Source organism: Gracilinanus agilis, chromosome X (genome assembly GCF_016433145.1).
Source record: "Gracilinanus agilis isolate LMUSP501 chromosome X, AgileGrace, whole genome shotgun sequence".
In the NCBI taxonomy this organism is placed as follows: domain Eukaryota; kingdom Metazoa; phylum Chordata; class Mammalia; order Didelphimorphia; family Didelphidae; genus Gracilinanus; species Gracilinanus agilis.
In genome coordinates, this window is record NC_058136.1 from 12,117,076 (window position 1) to 12,134,780 (window position 17,705).

Below are 17,705 nucleotides of genomic sequence, written 5' to 3' on the forward strand. Positions count from 1 at the left end.
TTCCTGATCATGGTTACTTTTACCAATGGCAATGCGAAAACCTGTTAATGCTGTTACAATACACCTCCTGACACCATGGAGTATTTAAAACATTTTTGAAAGCATTCATCGAGACATAAATAATTGAGAAGAGAAGCCTTGTTAAATATTTAGAAAATACATCTTTCCATTTTGCTACTTGGCTGCACTACCCAATTAAAATTAATAGTATGAACATTTCCATCAAGATTAACGAGACACAAAGCAAAACACTAAATAACAATGGGATGAATCATTAGAGAGTTTCCTAAAAGCTAGAAGAGTGAGAGTCTTAAGTAATAGCAGCAATAAGATATTATGTTGACTTTAGGGCCTGGTGAATGTAAAACTGCTGGGCTTGGACAGATCTTTGGAAATCCATGCGAGCTAACTATCTAGAAGCAGCAAGAAAAAATACACTATGTAGCAGGGTCTAAAGCAGGTTATAGGAAAAGTTATCTTTAGAAAGAGGCAAAACAAGAAGAGAAAAAGATCCCAAGGAAGGAGAGGCGTGGCAAAACATGTTGAGAATATATGCACCTGGACAGAAATCTATGACCGCTTTCATTTTGAATCCATTTGTGGCTCATCTTACAGAACTGTCAACATAGTGAGGGAATCAAGAGAGTCTGGAAATTGGCCTAGCCAAAGACTCGCTTAGCCAAGAGAACTGAAGGCAGCAATCAAGTCCTCTCAAAGTAAGTATAATTTCCTTAGGATTCTAGTTTTTTTAGTTGCATAGTTGTCAAAGAAACTGAATTCAAATGCCGACTCTGTCTTTACTACCTGTGTGGCATTGGGCAAATCGCTTAATTTCCCTTGGCCTCAGTTTCCTCATCTGTAAAATGAAAAAGTTAGACTGGATCAGAGATGGACAAACTTTTAAAAGAGGGGGCCAAAGGAAAGGAAATGCTCCTCTGTCAGTCTGTTTCTAAGGCAACTCTTTGGAAGTTTCGCCGTATTGTACCCTATTCATTGTATTTGTCAGATTAGGAATAATTTCCAGCAGCCAGATAGAATATTTCAGGGGGCCGCATCTGGCCTGCAGGCTGTAGTTTGCCCTTCACTGGACTAGATGACCAAAGGTTCTACCATTTCTCAGTCAATGATCCTATGATTCTTCTCTTAACCTATACATCCCAGGTTTCTTCAACTGATAATCTTAAGAAATAATTTCAAGGTGATTCATAATTCTAATTGCTATCCTCTAGATAGTCTCCAATTAATAATCAATATCAATGTTTTAAAATATAATCAATATCAATAAATATCATAATCAATAAAATCATAATACCAATGGTTTAAAACATAATCAATGTTTTCTAAAATGTGGTGCCCAGAATTGAACATAATACTCTAGATATGTTCTGATCAAAGCAGAATAAGGTGGGATTATTACTTCCTTAGTCCAGGACTCTATGTCTCTCTCAATGCAGTCTAAATTTTGTCCAACCTTTTTTGGTTGCCATATCACAATATTGTTTCATATTGAGTTAAAATCCCCAGATCTTTTAAGATGAACTACTGTTTATAAATGCCTTTCTCATCATGCATTTGTGAAGTTAATGTTTAAGCCTACATCTGAGACTTCATGTTTGTCCCTAGTAAATGCCATTTGATGGGATTTGGCCCAGTGCTCCAGCCCATCAATATCTTTCTAAGATATCAAATCTGTTAACCAAAATGCTAGTTTTCCCTTGTAGTTGGGTGTGATATGAAAATCTGATAAGCAAGTCATCTTATCCCTCTATCCAAGTCAATGAAGAGGCACATGGAAAAATTATTGAGAATCTATGGAAGAATATGGATGAGAATCACATAGAATGAGGAGATGTGAATGGACTGTAATTTGCCCAAAAAGAAGCAATACCCCTATCCATGAGGTCATAAATCCATTCAATTATTGAAGTGTTGTCATTTAGCATATGTACTGGTTCCATCACACATTATTTAGTAACTCACAGACTCCCAATCATTAATCACTTCATGATTACCTTTTTATGAATAGTTAATGATATTGAATTTTTTATTTGATTGTCTTTGGTTGTTGTTTTTTCCTTTCCAGAAGAGAGATGGTAAAGGGTATCTGAGTGAGCATCAAAGGAGAAAAAAACAGAAGTGATATTATTGTGATTTTTACCAGAGACCAAATGGAGGAAAACGAAAAGTGGCACAAATACAGTATGTGGTGATGATAGTTGACTTTAACTATCTAGTTATCTGTTGAAAAAGAACATCTACTCCAGACTTAATTATGACCAACAAGAAAGAACTTGAAATGGAAACCTTAGGAGATAAGGACCATTCTACCTCAGAGTTCATAATAGCAAAGAAAAAGAGTTCTGGCCCAATTAGACATGTATCTTCATTTTAAGAAAGCAAATCTAAAAACATTTAGGGAAAATAATTATAGTTTGGCCTTGAGGTGATACCAAACAGGGACTACAAGGAACTTCAAATTCTATGAAATTAAAGTGAAGTATTTTTCAATGTCCACTTCCAGGTTTTGAAATATGGCTTTTGAGAACTAGAAGATTCTAATGAAGGCATTCCTTCCATAATATTTCTTGACAGATGGGGATCAGAGTGTCAAAAAATATCCACCCTTTGCTTAAACATTTTCACTGATTGGAAATGCCTTACTTCACATGACAGCTTATTGCTTTTTAAACATTTCTAATTAAAATAATATTCTTTATCAAAACCTGTCTCCCTGTAGCTCCCCCCACCCATTTAGCCTAATTCCTAGGAAAATAGATTTAGAGGTGACAGAAACCTTAAGAAATATGGTACAGTAAAATTACATAATCTTCCTAGATTTGTTTCCTCATCTGTAAAATGAGGAAGTTAAGCTAGATGTCTTGCTAAGTACTATATTATACTTATATTAAATATTATATTATGTTTATATTATATATTATATTGTACTAGTATAGAATATATTATGTTTATATAAAATATTATATTATACTTATGTAAAAGATATTTTGTTTATAATAGACTACATATATAAACAGGAAGAAAAAAGTAGATCAGCCAGAAATAATAGAAAGCAAATACAAAGAACTCTACTATTTGGACAAGTGGTTATAATAAAAAGAACAACAATATTTATATAGTGCTTACTACATGCCAGGCATTATGCTAAGTGCTTTATAATCATTACTTCATTTAGCCCTAGTACTAGAGTGGTTTTCCACTTCCTTCTTCAGATCATTTTACAGATGAGGAAATTAAAGCAAACAAGGTTAAGTGACTTGCCCAGGGTCACACAGCTAGTATGTGTCTGAGACTGAATTTGAATTCAGGTCTTCCTAATTCTAGGCCCATAACTATCCATGGTACCACTTAGCTGCCCCTTTATTGGTAAGAACAGTGATGGGCAAACTTTTTAAAGAGGGGGCCAAAGGAAAGGAAATGATCATCTCTGTCAGTCTGTTTCTAAGGCAACTCTTTGGAAGTTTCATTGTATTGTATCCTACTCCTTGTATTCATCAGATTAGGAATAATGTTGCTGGGCTGGACACAACATTTCAGGGGGCCGCATCTGGTCCACAGGCCATAGTTTGCCCATCACTGGGTAAGGGAATAGAGGTATGCGCAAGAAAATATCAAGAACCTGACTTTAGCTTTGGGTTACAGATGGAGTCACAAATATATGTACACACTCTCATAGGCACTCAAATGCATGTGTTCTTTCTACTTAGTTCAAGTCCTTCTTCTATTAGAATGTAATTCTTTGCTAAAATATTATTCAGATATTTCATTTTTATTCATGTAGGACATAGCACACACTCTTGCTGTTCACCCTCTCTGGAGTAGAGTTATTGATGTTTTCCTACTTTCCTATTATCAGTCTGTTAATTGTGAACTAATTGTGAAATGATGAGGCTCTGGGATTTGTGGTCTAATAATAGAGAGAATCACAGAAAAGGCTTGAAAATGAAAACATATTTGGTTATTGGAATAGAACTCAAAATCAATTGCATCCAAAAAAGGTATTGATCTGAGTGGTCAGTCACTCTATCTTTTCATTTTCTTTAGTATTGTCCAAAGTTGCTTTATTGCTTTCTTTTTGTACTCCACTTAGAGAAGGGTCAAGGGCCACTTTCTTACTAATCATTTGTACCCTATACTACATACCAATGAGACTGCTTGTCTGAGACCATTTCCACAGGCAAATGATCCTTTTGCCTTGTCTTCAGCCTTTCTCACGAACAGGAGCACCAAATCGTTAGTGAATCACATTTGCGGTTGTTTGCCGGAACACACTCTCTGAGCAAAAGTCTGATGCTCCAAGGGCACGACATGCGTATGCGTGTTTGTGTGTGAATCTCTTTTTTCTCCTCTGACACTTTTTTGAGGATGATAAATAAGCATGGAGATGAAGGAGACAAGATGTAGGGAATTTGAAAATTCAACCCCATTTGCAAAACTGGGTAATTGCAATTTAGATTAAATCAAGTCGTCAAGAGTAAATGTATTTAATTTCATCTCTGCAGAGTGAAGAATCCATACCCTCATGAGCAAACATGCCTTAGTATATCTAAGGTGAAATTCAAGAGTTTAAATTTATCCTAGAATGCCAAACATCACATTTATGATGTTGATTTTGAAATTCTTCAACACCTTAGCCACCTGGAAGACTTAGGGGATGGGAAGTTTGAGTGAACCAAATCATCTGCTTATAACTAAGGGTTAATCCAGAAAATGTCTTTGGCTTTCACCCTTCCTGGTTTTTTAAATGACCATATTGTTCACTTTTGTAAGTAAGTAATCTTATAAAACCAAAATCCCCAAAACAAAAACCCAAATAAACAAGTGAACAATCATCTGCTGTCGTCTGCATTCCGACTCTAAGAGTCCTTCCCCTTGAGGTGGATGGCATTCTTTGACATAAGTCCCTCAGAACTATCCTGGATCATGGTATTGCCAATAATAGCTGTCTATCGCAATTGATCATCCCACAGTATTGCTGTTGGTGTTTCACCCTTATTTTTTAAAATCTAAAATGCATGATCCCATTTTTCCTATGGTGAAATGAAAAGGTACTGCTTATACTGAAGATCCCAGAGTCCCACTGGGTCATCAATTTGAATCTCAACACTCATTAAAAAGAACAGAAGAATAATGATCCAAAATGCATCAGGAATTAGACTGAACCTGTAGTCACCTGAGGAAATGCCTTAGAAGCCAGGTTTGTTGTTTGGCTTGCATTTGCCTCCTTGATTGCTTATTTGTTTCTTTGTTTTTGTGTGGTGTCTTTGGTTTGTTTTTGCTGTATGCCTCATATAAACTTCCTTTGTAGCCATAGTATTAAGAATTAGAAAACAACCTCAAACATAATCTAATCCAACCTCTTCATAGAGCAGATGAAGAAGCAGGCCAAAGGAAAGAAAGTAATTTGGCTGTGATCTCAAAATCAGTGGTCAAACCAGGATTCAAACTCAGGCCCTCTGATTTAAAATTCAGTCTTTGCTATTGCCTCCCTCAATAGAATGTTGGCTTCTGGAGAGCAGGGACTGTCATTTTTTTTGCCTTTATATATTCATTGCCTGGAAGAGGGCCTGGCGCCAAGTAAGCTTTTAATAAATTCTCGCTAATGGACTTATGTTGTCTTTTCCCTAAAGCTAGAATATTGGAAAAATATTCCCCTAAATTGAGGGTCTCCATTCCATGAAATGGTACTGTATCCCACTAAAGACTTGCGAGTTGCATCTCTGCAGCTCCAATTTCTTTTTGTCCTTAACTCAGGTTGTTTTGCTGTCATATTTAATTACCAGCTTAACTAATCCTTCATAAATGTTTCGGCATGTGCCTCTTGACAAATGTTTTCTAAAATGATAGTGAATAATTCTACTTGTTCTCATACATTGTTGTCTGGATAATCACAAGATGACAAGGGAGGCTGAGCCAACAAGAATGTGAAAAGTTCCAGCACAGTATTCATGGCTGTTTGGGGGGCGGGAGGGGGAAATGGAAATAAAACCTCCACCCTATAATGGCTCTAGAGGGATCAGACTGACTGGAGAGCTAAGAGTTAATGAGGAGTGGTATCTCATTTGATCCTGGTGACTCACTTATGGAAGTTCATTGGCCAATTCCTCTTTATCCTACCCTACTTCTACCTTTCCTTCCAGTAGCTAACAGAGGGACCTGCACATAGCAAGTGCTAGAAAGTAATGTCCTTTTGGAATTGAGGTAAGCCCCCACCTCCAAGCAATCAGAGAGGGGGCTATCCCTTATGGAGAAAGGATCCACCACCTCTGACACCATCACAATCAAAGGTTACTCTAAGCCCAGAGTTTATGCAGAGGCAGGTACATGAGAAGGTCAAAGGGAGATCTGGGAGATGTCAGTACAGAAGGATATTGCCTCATCCATGGCAAAAAGATATTGGAACAAGGCATACTTCATAATCATCTTCTCTTACTTCTAATGAAATTCAAGAAGAATGACTGTAGGGGCAGCTAGGTTGCACAGGCCTGGAGCCAGGAGGACCTGGGTTCAAATCTGGCTTCAGACGTTTCCTAGCTATGTGACCCTGGATAAGCCACTTAACCCCAGTTGCCTAGCCCTTATCTTAGTTCTCTTCTGCCTTAGAACTCATACTATAGATTCTAAGACAGAAGATAAGGGTTATGAAAATTTTCTTTAAAAAGGAATGACTATTCTTCAGTTGATGAATGGGCAAGGGACATGAATAGGTAATTTTCAGATAAAGAAATCAAAACTATCAATAAGCACATGAAAAAGTGTTCTAAATCTCTTATAAACAGGGAAATGCAAATCAAAACAACTCTGAGGTACCACCTCACACCCAGCAGAATGACCAATATGTTAGCAAAGGAAAGCGATAAATGTTGGAGGGGATGTGGCAAAATTGGGACACTAATGCATGGCTGGTGGAGTTGTGAATTGATCCAACCATTCTGGATGGCAATTTGGAACTACGCCCAAAGGGCTTTAAAAGACTGCCTGCCCTTTGGTCCAGCCATACCATTGTTAGGTTTGTACCCAAAAAAGATAATAAGGAAAAAGATTTGTACAAAAGTATTTATAGCCGAGCTCTTTGTGGTGGCAAAAACTGGAAAATGAGGGGATGCCCTTTGATTGGGGAATGGCTGAACAAATTGTGGTATCTGCTGGCGATGGAATACTATTGTGCTGAAAGGAATAATGAACTGGAGGAATTCCATGTGAACTAGAAAGACCTGCAGGAAGTGATGCAGAGTGAAAGGAGCAGAACCAGGAGAACACTGTACACAGAGATGGATACACTGTGGCATGATTGAATGTAATGGACTTCTCTACTAGCAGCAATGCAATGATCCAGGACCATTCTGAGGGACTTATGAGAAAGAACGCTATCCACATCCAGAGAAAGAACTGTGGGAGCAGAAACACAGAACAAAAACATATGATCGATCACATAGTTTGATGGGGATATGATTGGGGATGTTGACTTTAAATGATCACTCTATTGCAAATATGAATAACATGGAAATAGGTTTTGAACAACGATACATGTATAACCCAGTAGAATTGCTTCTCAGCTCTGGGAAGGGGCAGGAAAAGTGAGAAATCATGAATCATGTAACCATGGAAAAATATTCTAAATTTTAAAAAAAGAAATGACTCTTCTGGGTAGGCAAAATGAGGAGATTTGCAAAAAGTAATGACTTGTTTCTATCTCCAGTTTCTTCCTCTACCTGTTTCCTAACCCCCTTGGTCTGAGAAAATCCTTCCACATTATGCCTCCCACTTACCTTTGGAGACTTATTTCACATAATTTTCCATCATGCCCTCTATGCTATAGCCAGATTGGTCTATTCTTTCTGAAACTTCCCATTTCATCTCTCATCTTTCTGCCTTTGCACCAAATATCCATGCATTCCTTCCCCTTTGCTGCCTCTTAGAACCCCTAGCTACTTTCAAGGCATGAATTAGGTGACACCTTCTATATTAAGATTCCCTCAGTGGCTCGATTGGTCTCCCTCCACAGATTATCTTGCACTCATTATTTACTTTTATACCAATGCTTTTATTTTTCTCTTTGTATTCTCAGTGCCTAGCAGGCACTGAATAAAAGTTAGTTGAATTGAACTGGATTATCAATTGCAGGGATGTTGTGAAGACCAATGAAAACAAACCTATGAATTGCTTTGGGCACTGGAGTTGGCTTCAGAAGACCTAAGTTCCAATGATACCCCTGAATCTTATTACCCAAGTGATCTTAGGCAAGTCACTTTACTTTCTGGGACTCAGTTTCCTCCTCTATAAAATTAGAGGATTGGACTACACGGCCTCTAAATTGCCTTCTAGCTCTAGATCTCTGATCCTAGGATCCAATTAAAATCCACATTTGACATGGGATCATTTCCACAGGTTTCTTGGGGGCATGCTTCTACCTGAGGTATTAATACCTCTCTGCCCTCCAGCTCCTCAAAAAAGATAAAATCTTCCTTGGGGTCAGTGGATTGAGAACCAGGCCTAGAGATGGGAGGTCCTGAGTTTGAATCTTGGCTGTGTGACCCTGGGCAAGTCACTTAAACCCCATTGCCTAACCCTTATCACTCTTCTGCTTTAGAACCAATACCCAGTATTGATTCTAAAATGGAAAGTGAGGGTTTAAAAACATTTTTAATTAAATAAAATCTTCCTAGAAAAGGGAGGTGGGATGGAAGGCTACCACTTTCTAGCAATCCTCCGGGCTTTCTCCTGCATCCCGAAACTACTTGGTTCAAAAACCAGCCAGTGACTATCTGCAGTCCTTTTGCCTTGACCCATTTTCCTCTTTGGTAATCAATATCCTCTAAAAAGGGAAGAGAAATTACCCCTTTGGTACCCATCATTTGTCCTCCTGACATGCATGCCTACCAAACAGTTGCACTTCTTGGGGAAATTACTATTTCCCCAAGAATTACGTTTTTATTGAATTTTCAGCACACCGTTTTCCTTAAAAGCCTCTTATACTAGGCCTTCTCAGAGTGATAGCTTGTGATAATGCCTGCAGCTGGCCATCATTTCCCCCTCAGTCTCTGGCTATTGAATTCAAGCATTAGCAGTGAGTTCCTCTAATGTAATTTTGTCACCTCTAACTTAATATTGCAAGTAGAGCATTATAATTCACCGCAACTGCTTATTGGGTGGCAACAAATTTATATTCATTAACGTCCTGTCTGTCGTTCTCACAATGTACTTCTCCTTAGAGATATGAAAAGGACAAAAGTAACTTGATATCAAGTAAACTATGATATACATGCAAAGTAATGAGAAAAAGAACACTGTTCCAAGAGGGAAAACATGGCACATTTTCATTCCAGTTGGGTGCCTATTTTCTAAAAGGGGGATAAAGTGTGTTTATTTGCTGGAGGGGTAATCACAAGATATTTCTGCATCAAATAAATGCTACCCATTTACCTCAAATTCAATATTGTTGTTCTTAGGCCGGGAAGAACCAGTCTTCAATTCTTATTTTTAACATGCAAAGCTCTTCATGCCATATTTAGAATGCCGTGAACACAATAAAGCGAGATACATTGCAAATGGGTCGCGGGCGCCCCGTTTTAGTTCTACACCAGAATAGGCAAAATTCTAGGTTGATTTCCTAGCACAAACATAGTTATATCTCCTAGCTCACTTTAAAAGGAAATAAAAATCAAAGAAAAACTATTTTATTCAGTAAGTATAATAGTAGTACAGACATCAAGCTTCGACATGGTCCATTAACATAACAAACTCACCTGCGGAGGGAGACAACACTCAGGTGCCACTCTAGGGAATAGAGCTGTAGTAGAAAGAAGAAGCATTTATTAAGTGCCTACTAGAAGTCTATCACTATGGTGGGCCCTAAAGGTCCAAAGATAGAAGTCAAACAGTTCCTGTTCTCAAGGAGTTTATATTCTAGAATCAGAGATAGCCATTTCATCTTGGTTTACCTCCCTCATTTCTGAAGAGGACCAATGGCATCAAGGGGTGATGTCTTGACATGGCATGAATTGGATTTAAGTGAGACATAAAATCTTACAGTTTGGATTCTGTTTGATTTTTTGACCTTTGCAACTAAAGAAGGTGACCCTGATCCATCCATAAGACATCTGTTTTGAGTTATTCCTTCCCCCCCCACACACACACAGTTTATGGCGAGCTGGGTTTTACCCCTTTCTGTTAGTGAGAATAGATGGCACTGAGCCATCCACACTTTCTTCTCCTCATGACTAATAGCTTAATCATGGCTTAGATGCTCCTTCTTTATCTAATAACCAATCTCTTTGATTTATAGGATTGTAGGTTTTAGGGCCTTGATAAGTATGGAGAGACTTGTCATGACTAAGTTGGCCACTTGGTGATGAATTATGTGGCCATGGAAATGTATGGAACCATGAAAAATGCAGAATCATCCTCAGTCCTAAGTCAGTCCCTTGCTTTTGTGGTGACAGTAGCAGAGTCACAGAAAAGAAGGCTAAGGATCATGTAGCTCTTCAACACTAACTTAACTGTTGATATACTAAATGTGAGCAATTAATTCAATGAGTGAACATGCTACTCTATATCAATGTCAACTTTGATATGCTCACTGCCTAACGAATCAAAAGGTATAAAAAGTTGCAGCTGAATAGAAGGTTGATTTGCAAGGACCTGATTTGCCTCTCCAAGGGACAGTTGTCTTTACTGAATCTCCAGAGAAAACAGCCAATATTGTTTCTTTTTTTTAAACCCTCACCTTCCATCTTAGAATCAATACTAAGTATCAGTTGAAAGGCAGAAGAGCAGCAAGGGATAGGCAAATGGAGGTTAAGTGACTTGCCCAGGATTACATAGTTAGGTGGTATCTGAGGCCAGATTAGCCAATATCATTTCAAGGGACTCTTGGCCCTGTCATAGTGTGGTGCTCCTGATTAACACTGGCAAAAAAAAAAAAAAAGAAATAATATTCCCAATTAGAAAGTAAGTTCATTGCGATGATGGATTGTTTCATTTTCTGTCTTTGTAACTGTAAAGATACATTTAGAACTGTGCCTGACACATAGTAGATACTTGATAAAAACTGGTTGATTGATTGGTAATAGCACATGTTCTAGAGAATGAGGAGGTAGGGAAATTGAACCCTTCAAACCATATCAACATAAAAATGTTGATACATTGTCTATTTTGTACAAAGGCAGACGTAGGGGAAGATGTTGATGAAAAATGTGTTATAAAATATGGTTCGTACATGAGAAATAAGAGAAGTCGAGTGCTTTTAGGCCACAAGGATGCCTCCTATCAAAATATGACAACTTTCTTCAAGAAGAGAGTTGGGAGCTTCTAGATGTAGTAGGCACCAAATAATACTACCAAAATAATAAAACTAATTATAGTCTAACAGACAGTAAACAGTTGATGAAAGATAATCGAGTTCTTTCAGAGTGAATAATTTGTGTATACTCAGGTGATCAAATTGTTAGAGCAAAGGTAAAACTCAGTTCCCTGAAGCCAGAAAAATAAAAATCAGGGAAAACATATATTGTATAACTGACAAAGCCTGAATGTGATGGTTTTAACCAAGCTATTGACACTGGAAAATGGAAACTGAAAATAAGAACAGATTGACACAGAGACCCTCTAGAGGAGTGATGGGCAAGCTTTTTAAAGAGGGGGCCAAAGGACAGGAAAAAAGGTGGGACAATATTATTTATTAAAAAATAACAATGATACATTTTACAAAATTCTTGTATTTTTTGTGATACTAAGCCCTATTAATGACCGAAAGATTATGAAGGAGAAGGGCTGTGTCTGGCCTGCAGGCCATGGTTTGCCCATCACTGCTCTAGAGGCATAAGATAATGATAGAGGCAATTGGCATAAATCCAGGCCAGTTGGTAGTTAGCATCCAGGAATTATGGGATCAAGGACTGGGGCAGAAGATAATAGATAGATCACTGTATACATAAATGGATTGTATTAGAAAGGTTCAGAAACACAGAATGATGTATTGACCAGTTTTATAATTTTTAATATTCTTTTTTTCTTTTAAAAAAGTATTTGTCATATGGGATAGTTGAGGGGGATGGCAAGATTACAGGGAAAAATCTAGGTGATAGAAAAACAAAAGATCTCAATTCAAATGTATTTTTATATAAAAAAGAAAGATCAAGTAGCACATTATACAGGTTAATCCATGAGGCCTATGGTTCAAAGCACAAGATAGGGTGCCAAGGTAAAAATGCCAGGTACATTGATATAAAGCTAGAACCAACTTGCCAGAAATGGGTCACAAGACAAGTGCTTAGTCCAAATGAGAAGGTTAATGCAACTTGGATGCAAAATCAAAGTAGAGCCAACAAATGAGGATGACATCCCCAAGTTCTTTATTTCCTTGGACAGAATGTAAACACTTGGAAGGGTGCAACATAGTTCAAAAGAATGCACTGGCTTGAAAAGTCAGAGGGCCTGGGTTCAAATTTGAAATTTCCTACTTGTTCAACCTTATGAGAGTCACCTCACTTCTCTAGGTTTTAGCACTCGAAAAATTTGGGAGAGGGAACTTCAAAGTCTCCTTTTAATTTTAAGTCTATAATTCTATATTCCAGGGATATCTTCAAGCATCAGAATCCACCCAGGGGTTAGATTAGATACACAGCCTGAAGCTGGGCCTTCAACCATAGGTGAGGTTAAGAACTCTAGCTGTGGAGATCAGGGGGATTCTGGGATTAATGTGGGATTAATATGAAACCAAAGGCTATTAGGCTATTGTCAGCTACTCACTAAAAAACAAAGCTTATCTACAAAATTGGAAGTCAGAATCTTATCTTGAGAAGAGTAAAACTGGCATAAGGAACTCAAGAAACAACATGGTTGCCAGATGTCACTATTATGTAGCTTTCCTGAAGTCAAATACAGTTATTTTTATTGATGTTTTTATTTTGCTCAGCTTTCTTTTTGATAAAATTTCATAAAGCAGTTTTGTCTAGAAGGTTGGTGGAATTGGAGGTGATTGAGTAACCCAGTGCAATAAATCTTAGAATTGCAAAACTACTTGAGTGTTCATTTTTGTTTAATCAGATTATTAATAACACAAATAGCCTTTTAATTATTCTTCCAGTATGTTCCTCCCAATCGACACACCTCATGACTTTCAAAGCACATTCATGAATTCTTTCTTGATACCAACTGTGCACTGGACATCTTCTAGAATTTAACTTTGACCAAAAAATTCACATGTAAGGAATTCCTTCCTTCCCTGCTTTCCTCTCTCCCTCCTTTGTTCCCTTCTTTCATTCCTTCCTTCCAACCTTCCTTTGCTTCCTCCCTTTTTCCTTCCGTTCTCTCTCTCTATATTCCCTTGCTTCCTTTCTTCCTTCCTTCTTTCCATCTTGTACCAAGAACACCATATCAAGTTTAAGAAATAATAAATTTAGAATTTATGAGATATTTCCTCCAACATTATGCCTGGAACTATTAGAAGAGAATCTTTCCCAGTTTTTAAGAGAAAGATGTTAATGTCAACCTGGAGTCAATATTCCAGGAAGTGATACTGGAGCATTAGTGCAATTGGCATCCTTTAGTCCTTTGTAAGGACTGGTCCAATTCCTCATATCCAACAACAATGAAAGGAGCCATTTGAGTAGTTGAGATGCCAAAATGAGCTCACAGAAGATCCCGTGACCTTTCTGATAAGAATAAAGATATTTTGTCTAGTGGCTGGATAGAATCCAACCCTAGTAATGCATTTTCTCTACCTCTCTTTCCTCTGGAGTTTCTAATGGATCCCCATATCTCTGATACATTGAGCTAAATCGCTTGCAAAGCATTGTTGTGGCAAAGCTCCAGAGGTGGGCAAGGTGACGCTGAGGACATCTTTTTAAGTGTCCTGGAATGAAATGTCAGATCTTTGGTGGGAAGGCAAATTGCATTTTACTTCGAGACACATAACCCAGGAAGAACCATAGTAGCAGAAAACATTAGATAGCTTGCATAATTAAAGTAACTATGAAGAGAAAACACACACGAGTTTTTTTAATTACATCTTTGGAAGCAATATGAAATGAGTTAGCACTTAAATAGTATATTAGATTCACAAAGTACTCTATAATCATTCTTGTTCATGATTCATCACCTTCCTATGCAGTGGGGTGGCATTCCTATAAAAACTTCCATTAACCATAACATTACTAGCTGGGTCACCCAATCAGGTATTTTTTTGACTGTTTGGAATTTAAAGGAGATAGAGGTGAATAATGTAAAAATCAATAATAAAATAAGCCAAGATCTTAGAATTGGTAAAAACCAAGTCAAAAAATCTTAAATGAAAACAACATGAAACTAAATAAAACGTTTCCATTAGTCAAAACAAATTCAGTATAATTTATTCCATATTGTCTACATCTCCATTTCTAGTCCTGGACCATGATTAAATTCAAAATGATGACCTCAGTCAATTAATAAGCATTTAGTGCCTATTACAGGCATGGTAATGTGCTACTTGCTGGCAATATAAAGAGAAGCATAAAGCAATCTTTGCCTTCACAGAGCTTACATTCTAATTGGGGAAGCAAATTTCTGAATGTCTATAAAATAAATACAAAAAAGTTGGAGGGAGAGGCATTTTTAGTTAAGGTAGGCAGCAGGGTCAGGAAAGGCTACATGTAGATACATGTAGTACATAGTGTAAGAGCTGAGCTTTGAAGAAAACTAGGAACTCCTAGAAGTAAAAGTGAGGAGGGAGTGCATTCCTGGTATGAAGGAGAACCCACACAAAGGCATGGAGACAAGAAATTGTATGCTACATATGAGAAACAGCAAAAAGACTAGATTGGGTGGACCAATGAGTGCATAAAGGGAAGTGTTATATAAGGGTAGAAATGTTATGAAGAGCTTTAAATGTTAATCAAAGGAATTTGTGTTTTATCCTATAGGTCAGGGATCGGCAACGTATGGCTCTTTCTGCAGGAGCCATAAAGTCCATTTTTTTTCAGGTGCTGTTACAGGAGCGGCACTGGGAACACTGTATGGCTCTCATGAAATTACATTTTAAAAAATGTGGCGTTTATGGCTCTCATGGCCAAAAAGGTTGCCGACCCCTGCTCCTGCTATAGGTCAAAGGGAGCCACTGGAGACTAATGAGCAGAAGACTGACATGGTTAATATTTCTTAAGAAAAATCCCTTTGACAGCTATATAAAGGATGGATTACAGGGGGAATGGGCTGCAGGCAAGGAGAGCAATTAGGAGACTAATGCAATGGTTCAGGTGAGGAGGCTAGGAAGCTGGTGAGGATTGTATGAATGGAGAGACAGAAATGGATATAAGAGATGATATAGAGATAGAATTCATAACATCTGACAACTGATTGGATAAGTGGAATGAGGAAAAGTGATGGGTTGAAAATGATTTCAAGTTTATCAGCCTCATACACATGGTATTAGACTAGATATTATTGTTGTTTTTTTTACCTTTTTCACACCCATGTGAACAGGATTTAAGCAAAGTGAAGTTGTATGAAGTCATTGGCCTCACTTTTTCTTCCAGAGTCATCAAAGTCCAGCAGCAAGCAAAAAGTCAGGATGGAAGCCCAAAGGCATAACAGGATCCCTGCCCAGTAAAGAAAGAAAAAGCACTCTCATGGGCAGGGATCTGGAGAATGGCCTGCACAAATATAAAGATGCAAAAGAAGGAGGACAATGTTTGGGAAACAGCTAATGACTTAGTATGCCTAGAATACCAAAAGTATCTAGACATAACATGGCATAAATAGAAACCCCATGCAGAGGGCATTCAATGCCAGAGCAAGCTACCTGTATTTTATCCTATAAGCAAATGGAGTCACAGAAGGTGTTGGACTCACTATGACACTATTCTTCATAGAACAGAATATTTTTATAGTACTTTGAGATTTATGTAGCTGCTTCTTCATAATAAGTCTATGAAGTGGGTAAAATAAGTATTACTATTCCTATTTAACAGATGAGAAAGTTGAGGCTTTGAAAGGGAAAAATAATAGAAGCTGGTACCCCATACTGAGGTCCCCACATGACCTCATTACAGAGCCTAGCCTCCAAGAACAGGACTAGAGAGATTATAATGTAAAACATTATGGTGCATCCAATACTCCTTTCTCCTCTTTCAAACATATCCCTTTTATTCACATAGTATTCCCCATATGAAGAAGATGAAGGAGACAGGACAATCTATAGGAAACAGATCAGGAAAACCAAAGATATAAAATGACTTTCCTAAGGTCTATGGCTGGTTAAGAGCAGAGCAGAGCCTGGGTCCTATTTGAATTGGATTTCTCCCAGCACATAATTTCCTTTCTTTTCCTGCCTGAATACAGATGAGCTGTTTCTCAGTAGTGGTACAATTGCACTGTCCTTTGTTACTGACAATATACCAAGCCAAGCAGCAGGCTCAGAGCTTGGGGGATGATCACGGTTTCCCAAAGAGCAGTGTCTATTGCTGCCCAAACCCTCCATACCTGAACCATTCCCTACTGCAAAGTCAGTCCTGGACCTTTTGTTTCTTTAGCCAGCCAGCCAAGGGAAGAGATTCAGTTATTAATCACCAACCCCCTCCCACGCTTATCCACACAAAAGCCAGCAGTGGCATTTAGACAAGCAGTTGCAGGTGCCTGAAGAGAGCACCTCACCCAGAAAACAAACCAAAGACATGCAGCAGTGAAAACAAACAGAGATGGGATTCTACATGGCTACTTCCACCCCTATTCCGGAGATGCTTAGGTACTTTTTGCCCTTGGACCTGATTGGTTGGTTTGGGTATTTTTTTTTCACTAGGGAGCCTTTTTGGTCCTCTTCTTCTCTTGCAGACTCAAAGCTAATTCATTTGAGAGTTACAGACATATTTATAAGGGGAAAATGTCTTCTTGCTGAATTTCATTTCCATACTCATATGGTAGAAGAGAGAGAGAGAGGAGAGAGAGGAGAAAAGAAGTGAGAGGAAAGAGAATAGGAGGAGAGAGAAGAGAAAAGAAGAGAGAGGAAAGAGAATAGGAGGAGAGAGAAGAGAAAAGAAGAGAGAAAGAGAATAGGAGGAGAGAGAAGAGAAGAGAGAAAGAGAATAGGAGGAGAAAGAAGAGAAAAGAAGAGAGAGGCAAGTTGCAGCCCCCAAACCAAACATACATCAAAGGTATCATGCATCATCCATATGTCCCCTATAAATTATAAAGCATTAAACACTGATTCTTTTGTTAGTGAAGATTAAAAGAAGCAAAAAAGATGATATACACTCATTCTGTATTATTTGATTATGTTATCATAGAGTCAGATAGAATGGACTGTGGCAGGCCATCTAGTACATTCCTCTATCATCAAACCACATAGACCCGTGTTGGCAAAGCCATGGCATGGGTGCCAGGGCAGCATGGAGTGGGCTGCTCCATTCTCCCTCTCCACAGTGCCACAGGACGTTTTTGCATACCCCGCCCAACTGTCCAGCTGCCCAGTGTGAGCTACTTTCTCCCTCCACTGTCTGGGGTAATGCAGGGTCTCATAGGCAGCTTGAAGTTGTAATTTGGGCATACGATCTCGAAAACGTTCACCAACACTGACCTAGACCAAGAAAAATTAGAAGGCTTCTTATAGGGCCAACTTGTTGCAAAACTGGAAGGAATGAATTTGTCTTCCAAGTCTGGCAGCCACTAACCCTTCACCTAAAGCTCTCCATTGAGAAGAATCTATTCTCTCCATA